Source organism: Pyrus communis, chromosome 5, assembly GCF_963583255.1.
Source record: "Pyrus communis chromosome 5, drPyrComm1.1, whole genome shotgun sequence".
Taxonomy (NCBI): domain Eukaryota; kingdom Viridiplantae; phylum Streptophyta; class Magnoliopsida; order Rosales; family Rosaceae; genus Pyrus; species Pyrus communis.
This window is the reverse complement of record NC_084807.1, coordinates 410,018-421,744: the sequence shown is the minus strand read 5'-3', so window position 1 is coordinate 421,744 and position 11,727 is coordinate 410,018. Positions and strand designations below refer to the sequence as shown.

General features: G+C 39.3%; 1 pseudogene; it reads right to left on the bottom strand.

Moving 5' to 3' along the window:
- Positions 1-237: 237 nt before the first annotated feature.
- On the bottom strand, positions 238-10,115 carry LOC137733489 (chaperone protein dnaJ GFA2, mitochondrial-like; annotated as a pseudogene).
- Positions 10,116-11,727: the final 1,612 nt, after the last annotated feature.

Sequence of the window (11,727 nt, the reverse complement as noted above, 5' to 3'; positions counted from 1 at the left end):
GATTCCTTTTTATCTTGTGCAAGTAATAGACAAAAGAAAAAGATTCCTCCTATCCTCATATAATTTAATGTGAGGTTCGGAAAAGTTCCTCCTAAGCCTATAGGCAAGTAATTTGTTATCCGTTGATCGGCTCAAAGTTACTATTTGAAATTTCTCTAGGTCGGAAATAATTTTTTTGAAAGTTCCTTGTCCTTACAGCTATATCTAAACAACGAAACCCTCTCCATGCCGATCTCGTCAAGATGCTCCCGCAGCTGCACATTTACCGTATTCCCCCTCTTCTTCTTTGCCAAACTCTTCAATTAATTTGCGTTGCCTTTGAGTCAGATTCCTGCACAGTTACAAGTCTCAAGTTCCGAGTTATATATACAAAACAGTGTCTCGATAGCTAATTATGGTCAAACAGAGGTTAACATTAGAACGTTATATAAAACGGACTACTAACAAAAGTTGTTTGGAACCAGGAATACTTACGTTGGAATGCTGACATTGAAATGCACATATTGATCACCCAACGAATAAGAGTTCCTCGTCCTGATCCCTGTTATACATTACCAGTAAGTCAACTGAGAAATGAATTTGTTCCATCACATGGAGTGGAGATTATAAATTAAAGTTTCAATCGATATTACTAAATTGAAAAGCAAAACAAACATGGATTTACACAAGCCAAAATATCAAAGATGAAGGATAAAACTAGAACACATATCCAGGAGATACAAAGAAAACTTTTGTAGTTAAATGTCGGTTATCATCAGATTCAGGAGAGGCTCAACATCAAAGGTATTGGAGATGCAGCTATGCGTAAAGATTTAAATTTTAACCCGAGTATAAGAAACACCAATCCTCGAGTATAAGAAACACCAATCCTTGGAAAATCCCATTATTTCTACTTCACAAATGGAGCGTAACTACGGGAAAGAGATAATGAGTACGTAGCATCAAATTTCTCTTTCTGCTCATTTTCCTCTGCTTTTAGTAAAAGAAGAGGTTGACAAATCTTTGAAGCAGAAGCTTAACTTTTACAAACCAATTCCTAATCCAACTTGTTTCTTTATAAAGTTAACTGGGATTGTTGTTGTTGATAATTTGCAAGTGTACAATATCGTCCAAGTAATATAGTGATAAGTAGAGTGTCGTTCAAACAAGGATTGAATTAACCTAAATTTACAATTGAGATTGAATTAACCTAAATTCTCTCCTTGCGGCACACCCCGATCCGGCTCTCAATTCTCCTTTTATATTTTCCACTAGTCTGCCTCCTAATAAGGAATTAGAATCCTTGTCCTTGTTAGAAAAGTCCAACCGCCACTTTTTATGAAGCCCAAATTGGATTTAATTTGATGAAGCCCAAATTGGATTTAATTTGATAAAGCCCAAATTCCAGCACCACTCTCACATAGCAGCAGTCCACTTCGTTATTCCTTCATACTTTTCTTATAATTCTTTTTAAAAATCTACACTTATCTCCGACCATTATTTCTACAAAACTCATGCAAAACACATCAAATTCACCAATTTAATATAAAATCATGACCAAATAATAAGTAAAAGAGGTATAAAACATGCATATAATATGACCATAACAATTGTTTAAAGAGGGGAACTCAAAATTCTTATCATCAGTGCAAGAAATTGAATTATAAAGATTTATGACTTCCTTACCTTTCTTCTTCAAGACTGCCTTCTGACCAGGTTGGGTGCCAGCACGGACCTGCGGATGAGAAAGCAGTGTACACTGATGCCACCATTGAGACATATTTTAACTGACACATGATCTGTTAATATTTCAACCATATTTGAGACATATTTTAACTGACAAAATAGGTGCTTCATAAGAAATAGAGACAAAACAAGCGCGCACACACACACCCCCAACACATTTACTTTCCCAAAGCGTTATAATCATCTCATCTTTTGTACTTTCAAATCTAAGCAATTCTCTCTTGAAAAAACAAAATATAAGCATATATCTAATAATAGCCGGCCCCCAAAACCGACAAAACAATTATGAAGTAAAAAAGTTGGGACAGTAAGCAGCAAACAAAGACTAAATATTGAAAAATGAACCCCCCCCCACCGAGAACAAGTCGTCTGCATCATAAACGGGCCAGTTTGCATGAAAGTCTGGGTATGCAGCAAACCAAGAGTTAACAAGAGCAGATGATGCGATATCCTTTATGATTAAAGAACAAAAACAAATTAGGTTTACATTCTTCAAGAAACTGACCATTCCAAACCCTTTACAGCGCTTACATGATTCAGGTCTGGTGCCAGGGGGAACCCCACTTCCACCTGCAACGATCCAAAGAACAATAAGTTAGCTGAAATGTTTCCTTGTGATACTTATGGGCAAAAGGTAACTACATAATACAAAATTTCAACAATAGACAGCTTCCTAAAGAAACAAAGACATTTAGAAGTGAACAAATCAGGCATAACGCGGGCTTCACAAGCCACTGCAGCTTGAAATGACACAGTTTTAGCACATCCCTGAACGGTTTCCATGAAGGATAGTTCTAGAGTAACCTGCGTACTTATAAGAACAGAAACCCATGTCATGAACAACATTCTAAAGCACAAATATATATCAACAATAAATACGAAGTGGTATGAAACCTTGATATCTTGACCACCAATCTGACGGAAGATGTTGAAGATCTAATCTCCATTGGAAACAGTGCACCACCAATAACATACAATTCCAAACCCAAAGCATCCCCCCCCCCCCCCCCCCCCCCCCAAAAAAAAAAAAATGCAAAAGTCAGCAATTTGGAAATGTAGAGGAAGCATTGTAGAACATATAATATGTCTTCTATCATCATAACATATTAAAGAGGTAAGAGTCATTACATTTTTATCAAATATATCTTCGAGTGGATTTTTGGGAAAACCATTGTCTGCATTCTCATCGCCAGTCTGAAAGAGGTAAGAGTGCTTAGTGACATAGTGATAAACAAAAGCTAGCAATATAAGGAACACATCCACATAATATAACTATGAAAGGGGCCACACAACAGAAGTACAGTACAACGAGATTCAATTAATTAAAATGGTCATGAAGTTGATAGGTTTCCTAGCAAAACATGGACTATTATAGTATGTAACTGCCTTGACATTGGCAACAATAAAAGTCCACCAGTTCATCTTAGTTTCTTCTCAAAGTGGAACATCTGGAACTATAACCATTTTCGATTTCCTAACCTGTAATAGGTATTCTAGGTTTGTTAATAGTTGAAAAGAAGTCTTCTGTGCTTGTTGCATCTACAGGGGGTAGAGGAGAAAAAATTCTGGAATTTATGTGTGATTACTATCGTTTGATAGTACCCAGGAATGAATTTTAAGGATTTTTTAAGAATGTAAACAAGTGTTATCCCTATCCAGTTCATTGTCAAGTAAAACTAACAAAGCATTAACTACTCAACCAGAAGCATTTCATAAGGGAATACTCAGACTCAGCAGGAATTTATTTTTTATTTTTTTAAATATAGAGGGAGTAAACATAAGGAATAGAAGTAACACGTCATCATATCTTCGATGCTTTTCCTCATCTTTCAAAACCTACAAAAATAATTAAAAGTCTATTCATAAATTAATAGTAATTAGTAAATAAATTCTGAAGATAAACTTAAACCTCATAGGCCCCTTGAACTTCCTGAAACTTCTATTCTGTTTCAGGATCATCTTTATTTGTGTCTGGAGATGGAGCTTCTTTACTAGCTGCAAAATAATTAAGGGAGATGAAGGATCAAAGAAAATTGCGATTCAGAACAGAAACAATTTGAAATCAAATATGCATTCAAACTGCACTACATAGCGAGAACAACTTGAAAAATGACTAAACTTCTAAATATGTAACTAAACACACATTAACATTATGCGTTATCATGAACATGTAAGCCTCTTATTCTTCCTACAGCAGTAGTATGATGATATAAGTTTTCTAAGATTTCTGGAAAACAACTATAGTTTGTTAACAGTGTGTGCAGTAAAATATAAATTAATTATATTCCAACATCTCAAATGTACGTCCGGTGTGTGCAGTGAAGTTGGCATTTATCAATTCTACAAGAATTGAGTGAATATATACGTATAGTAGGCCTAAAGTGAAGCAAAAACCTACCCCATAATAAGCTTTCTTTATGGGGTGTGCTATCCACACACCCCATTTTACTTCTTATACACCTCTTAATAATTTCTGTCCGTTGATCTTCTTCATTTCATCCGATCTGACGGTCGAAAATTAAAAGGTGTGTGAGAAGTGAAATGAGGTGTGTGGATATCACAACCCTTCTTTATTTCCGAGGTACTCGCATTCTTGCTCACACCAAGTGTCTCATAGTAATCTACGGCGGACATAGATGCTGATGCATAAAAGAGTACAAGCCCCGTTATATAAATTCAGCACACTCCCTTTTCTACGCAGTGTCAAAATGAACAAATAATGCCATATTGCAAGAAATTAACTAAGTAATGAAGTCTTTAAGCTCAAGTGTTTTTTTTATTTTTTTCACATAACATTGGTACAAAAGTTTTCTCATACAATGTGGGTTTTCAACTAAAAAAGCACACAACACTGAGTTTTACGGCATATCAGAATCAGACAAGCTTTCAAAATGAGTAAATGATGCTGAACAATTGAAATGCGCAGAATCGCATAAGCAAGAACATATTTACAAACTCATGAACAAATTGATAAACCAGTATCCGTGTCCACCAAGGATCTTTGATCCACTTCCCACCAGGAATCTATCTTCACAAAGGACACGGGAGCGGCAGCCTTATCTGCGAGGGTTTCCTAGTTCTTTAGGGTTAGGGTTTTCTAGTTCTTTTGTAAACCTGATTGTAACTATGTCTTTGTATCCTTCTACACGATTGCTTTGTAATCCTATATATATCAATGATAATTGACTCACTCATTCACTGAGTTGAGATTTAGAAATAATATCTTTCATGGTATCAAGAGCCAACGTCTCACGACAAAGGTTCACAATTTAATTTTTCTTTTTTTTTTTCCGGTTCTTTACAGTCATGGCGTCCTCTTCCTCCTCTTTTACTGTTGCTGCTCCCTTTGTTACAAACTTTCTCACCATCAAACTAGACCGCAACAACTATCCCCTCTAGCGTGCTCAGTTCCTCCCCTTGCTGCGCAGCCGCAACCTCCTCTCCTTTGTTACCGGTGACAGTCAATGCTTGTCTTTCCTTCTTGATGACAACGGCAAATTTACAGACAAGGTCAATCCATTGTATAGTGAATGGATACAAACTGATCAGATGATTCTCTCCTGGATTACTAGTTCTCTTACTCCCAAGGTTCTTGCTACTATTGTCAACAAGATTGATTCGGCCTCTGCTTGGTTGTCTCTTCAAGAACGCTATGCCTCTACCTCACAGAACCGTATTATTTAGATGCGGATTGAATTAATGAATACCTCCCGTGGTGATCTTTCTATTGCTAACTATCTTGACAAGGTTAATGTTCTTGCCGATAATCTTGCCCTCTCAGGAGCCCCAGTTTCTGAGTCAGATTTGGTTGCCATAATTATGAGCAAGGTTGGTCCTTAATATGAGACCACCGTTGCTTCCGCCCAAGCTCGTGATACTCCAATCACCTACACTGCTCTGGAAGCTTTACTCCTCAGTGCAGAACAACGTCACCAGGCTTTCTCTCTTCCCTCCGATGTTGGCACTTCTGCGTTTGCTGCTGTGCATGGTGGCCATGGTGCATCTCGCGGTCGTGGTGGTTCGTTTGGTGGCCGCGGTGGTGGCTACGCTCGTGGCAATGGCTTTTCCCGTCCCTACACTAATGCTTCTTCCTCACTAGCAGCCTCTTCCCGTGGCCCACCTTCTTCTTCCAACAACATCCTCGGCCCTGCTCCTACTTCTAGTGGTTCTTTTCATGCACCAGCCTTCTCCTCGCCTGGCCGTCTTCAGTGTCAGATTTGTCAATGTTATGGTCACTCCGCTATTGATTGTTTCAATCATCTCAACATGTCATATGAAGGAAGGGTTCATTCGTCTCGTCTTCAGGCTTATGCGGCTGCCCCTTTGTCCCGTGCATCGCCCACTGCTTCTCCTGCCCCGCCTGTGTAACAATGGCTTTTCGACTCTGGCGCCAATTCTCACATAACCAATGATGTGGGACAACTTCACAATCCTCGTGAGTATCATGGAACTGATCAAATTCATGGTGTGCATGGTGGTCCAGGTTTGCAAATCTTCAAAATTGGTGATTCATTTCTTCGTACTAAAACTACTTCCTTCTGTTTACCTAACACTCTTTTTTGTCCTCACGTCTCCACTAACATTATTTTTTTAAATCGTTTTATGAGTGATAATGATTGTTTCTTTATCTTACATCCTCGTTTTTATCGTGTGGAGGATTCACGGACGGGGAGGATCCTTTAACAAGGCCCAAGTAACAATGGACTTTACCCCTTTCGTTCTTTTCCTCAACCCCATGGTGTTTTTGCTTTTTTAGGTGAACGTGTAACGGATGCTTTGTGGCATTCTAGGTTAGGTCATCCTTCTTTTTCTATTTTGCAACAGTTAGTTTCTGCAAATAAGTTGCCCCTTAAAGGCTCATTTTCTAGTAAGTTTTGTCAATTTTATCCCTTAGGTAAAAGTCATAAATTACCATTTTCTTTATCTCCATTTGTATCTTCTTCTCCTTTAGAATTGATTCATTCTGATGTCTGGTCTTCACCTACTTTATCGGTCTTTGGCTTTAAGTATTATGTGGTTTTTGTGGATGATTTCTCTCGTTATACTTGGTTTTACCCTCTCCGTTTAAAATTTGATGTTTTCTCCACCTTTGTTACTTTTAAAAATTTGGTTGAAAATATGTTTGGTGTTACAATTAAGGCTTTTCAATCCGATGGTGGCGGTGAATTTGTTAATCATCGTTTTCGGAATTTGTTGAATGAACATGGCGTTTTCCATCGTCTTACATGCCCCCACCATCCTGAACAAAAAGGCTTGGCTGAACGAAAACATCGACATTTAGTTGAAACGGGTCTAACTCTCTTAGCTCAATCCGGTTTATCCACCTCTTATTGGGCTGAATCTTTTCACACCGCTAATTACATCATTAATCGTTTGCCTACTCGCCTTTTACAACATGTTTCTCCATTTGAAAAATTGTTTCATAAACCTCGTCAATATTCCTTTTTCAAAGTTTTTGGTTGTGCCTATTTTCCTTTATTGCGTCCGTATAATACTAATAAATTACAACTTCGTTCAAAATGTTGTGTTTTTTTGGGATAGTCTTTAAATCATCATGGTTATCACTGTTTGGATCCCTCTACGGGACGTGTCTTTCTTTCTCTCCATGTTGTCTTTGATGAGAACAGTTTTCCCTATAAAGAGTCCATTGTTACTTCACCAACGTCCCTTTCCTCGTTTGTGGATCCCGTCATCCCCATTGGCCCATCCCCACCTCCTACTACTCCAATCTCTGCCATCCCTGCCATCATGCAGCCCCATTCCCTGTCCCCACCAGCCATTACTACTGCATAGCCTCCTGCCCCGCGCCCTCTTCAAGTCTATACCCGCCGAACCCCACGTCCCACCCAGTCCCACCCTTCACCCTTAACTAATCCGGCCCCTATTGCAACCCGACCACCAACTACACCCACACCACTAGTTTCATCTACTCCCGAGGTAAGTAATTTGTCCCATTCCATGATCACTCGAAGCCAACTTGGTGTTCCCAAACCTAACCCCAAATATGCTTATGTTACTACTTTTGCTAATGACTTGGTTGAGCCTACCTGTTATAGTCAGGCAAATAAACATCCCGAGTGGCGTAAAGCAATGGCCGATGAATTCACTGCATTACAACAAAATGGCACTTAGACTTTAGTTCCGTTTCACCACACTATGAACATTCTTCCCAACAAATGGGTCTACAAAATCAAGCGGCGATTTGATGGTTCCATTGAACGCTATAAAGCACGATTAGTGGCTAATGGGTTTCATCAACAAGAAGGTTTGGACTACGAAGAGACTTTCAGTCCCATTGTCAATCATGCGACTATTCGATTAATTCTCTCCATTGCTATTCACTACAACTGGCCTCTTCGTCAACTCGATGTTCAAAATGCCTTTCTCCATGGTTCTTTGACAGAAGAGGTCTACATGCACCAGGCCTCCGGATTCGTTGATCCTCAACGTCCCTCCCATGTCTGCAAATTGTAGCGGTCCTTATATGGTCTTGAACAAGCTCCCCGTGCATGGTTCCAATTTTTCTCAACACTTGGAAAATTTAGGTTTTGTCTCATCTCATGCCGATTCTTCCTTATTTACTTTTTTTGATGGCTCCGTTATTATTTACTTGCTAATATATGTGGATGACATTCTTATTACTGGAAATAGCTCGGCTTATATCGCCCGTTTGATTCATCAGCTTAGCACTCTATTTTCCATGAAGGATCTTAGCCCTCTCCATTATTTCTTAGGGATGGAAGTACATCGCACTACCACCGGCCTCCTTCTTACACAAACCAAGTACATCACTAACATTTTCAAATGTACCACCATGCTGGAGTGCAAGCCTATTTCGACCCCATCTATTAGTGGCCACCGCCTCAGCCTGACGGATGACGAACCATTGTCTGACATCACCGAGTTTCGTAGTGTTGTGGGGGCCTTACAGTACCTTTTTTTCACTCGTCCTGATATTGCATTTGCTGTTAACCAGGTTTGCCAGTTTATGCATAAGCCTACTACGGTCCATTGGGTTGTGGTCAAACGCATACTTCGTTATCTTAAAGCTACTCCAAATCATGGCATTGTTTACCGCCCTAGTTCTCTTCACCTCACTGCCTATGCTGATGCAGATTATGCTGGTGATCCTGATGATCGCCGGTCTACTAGTGGTTATTGCATCTTCCTTGGCAACAATCTCATCTCCTGGAGCTCCAAGAAACAACGTGGTGTCTCGCGCTCCAGTACTGAAGTTGAATATTGTTAGCTTGCCTACACAGCCGCTGCTCTCTCTTGGTATCGCTCTTTGTTTCGTGAGCTTCATCTTCCCCTGGTTCCTCCACGTATTTGGTGCGACAATATTAGTGCTCTTTCAGTCGCTTCTAATCCAGTCTATCAACAACGCATGCAGCATGTTGAGGTCGACTATCATTATGTTCATGAAAAAGTCACTCGCAATGAGCTCATTGTTGGTTACGTCTCCTCTGTCGACCAGTTGGCTGATCTTCTTACCAAAGGCCTGTCTGCAGCTTGGTTTTCTTTCCTGCTGTCCAAACTTCCAGTTCGTCCCCTCCCTGTCAGATTGCGGGGGAGTGATAAACCAGTATCCGTGTCCACCAAGGATCTTCGATCCACTTCCCACCAGGAATCTGACTTCACCAAGGACACGGGAGCGGCAGCCTTATCTACGAGGGTTTCCTAGTTCTTTAGGGTTAGGGTTTTCTAGTTCTTTTGTAAACTTGATTGTAATTATGTCTTTGTATCCTTCTACACGATTGCTTTATAATCCTATATATATCAATGATAATTGACTCACTCATTCATTGAGTTGAGATTCAGAAATAATATCTTTCACAAATAACCAAAATGAACGCATATTCGTGTGTCTGATACTAGTTCCATTAATCGATCGGGATGCCAACCAACTGGTATTGAGAGTTCCCAGCAACCAACTCTTTTTACACACTGCCAAAAAAGGGAGGGGGAGGGGGAAAGAAAAGGCAACAAAAAAGAGTCCGGGAGAAACTTAATGCTCATTCAATAGAATCGAATCCCATTTGAACATATTAAAAGAAACATAACAAACTAAATCTAGACGAAAATTCAGCAGTCCTAAAGGGGAACCCATTTCTCCCAAACTCGAAAACCCGAAAAAAGGGAAAGTGGGTTGGTGTTTGACATACCGTTATTAGTATTAGTATAATTTCCGACTAAAACACTGGAATTGTGCCAAATCCCAGTCCTGAATGTCGTATACCGACCTCCAAACACCCACCAGTACACCTGGAAGCACCAATTCAAACATTGATTATTAATTAAATTTTAGAGCCTATAATATTTCAGATTTCTTGACCAAATAAAATAAAACGGACTCTCCACTGTCCGGCGCGTGCTATACACCAGAACATTTTATAATTTTGACAAGAAATATTAAAAAATGACTCTGATTCAAGACAATTTAGTTAACAACTTCCACGAGAATCTGGTTCTAATTCCTCCTCAATTTAAGTTCCGTACTAATAGCCCATAAGAATAATATAGCATAGAGTTCTCATATTATAGAAGTGTTGAAAAGAGAAGAGACTTGCGAGCCAAGCCAAGAAAGTTGTCACTTGTCCCACTGAGAGAAGAAGTCACAGCATTGCAATAACAAAAGGGGCACCAATGGCATTACAAAAGCAGCAGCCTTGTGTCACGGAGGGTTTGGGGTAGCTGATTTAGCGATTCGGGGTGAGCCTACTGGTTATTATCTCAAAATATTACAGAAAATTTGAGGAAATTAAGAAGAAAGAAGAAGCAAAATGCCAAAGGCAAAAGGCTAAGGATACCGGCTGGACTCGAAGAAAAATGAATCATAGGTTTCGAAATGAGTATTCCAAGTTTGGTTTCTGGAGCAGAATGAAAACATTAGACTTGTTTTACAACTGGAGCATTTTGAGTTTCATCATGTTTTCCAGTGACAAGCTAACGGTTGCAGATTCCTTCGCGCTGAATAAAAAGACATTATTATTCACATCTTGTGTATGCTAGTTTTCTCATTTTCCTAGTGTGGCAATTAAAGTCTGTTTTGATATACGGAACGGAATATTGGGATCCCAGGAGATCCTTCTTTGCAACTATTTTGAAAGTGCAGCAATGCCGCCACCGGACACGTTACTTCAACGAGAATCGGATCGGAATTGAGCTGGCTTGAACATGGCGTCCAAGAATTTCAACATTGTATTAGAAAAGAGTAATAAATAAGGTTAAAAGGTAAGAAAAGAGTAGAAAGAAAAGCACAAAGAAAGAAAGAAAGAAAGAAAAGCATCTTTGGTCACAAGCCCCCTCCCTCTCCCTGCAGCTTCCAATCAGAAACTATGCCTTTCATGAGCTAAGTCCCTCTCTTTTCCCAACTTTTCTTTACTTTACAATTCACAACACATCCAGGTTGCTGCCTACCCAAGAAAGGCATGTCTCATTGTCTCTTGCATGTGCTCGATTGTCTCGGTGGTTAGAGCCTTCGTATTAATCTCATGGTTGCACTGTATCACCTTCTCTCAGTGTAGCTTAGATTAGAACCATCTCTTCTGATACGAAAAATATAAAATAATGAAGCATGGTGTCTCCCATTAAACACAGTACAGATTCAAGTAAACAAATTTGTACCTGAAATGACGGTTATACCCCTGAGCAATGTACTTGTTGCCATACGAAGAAAAGCATCTCTGGGATTTGATTCCTTATATGCCGTTTGAGTTTGTTACAGAGGCCTCCAGAACATCTTATTTGTTTTGCATATAAAAACAAAAGTTTGCTTTAATGAACTTCATCATGTTCATGGGGGATTCCTTTCCTCAAAAGATAAAAAGGCAAGATGTGGACATAGCCGTATTGGTTAGAGCGGATATGCTCTTCCCTATGAACCCGAGTTTGAATCCCCCTCCACACACAGTTTAGATTAGTTTAAAGTAGAACATCGCTTGTATAAAAAAATGAAACAGATTATTTGGGATCAAATTAATCAAATAGATCATAATTTTG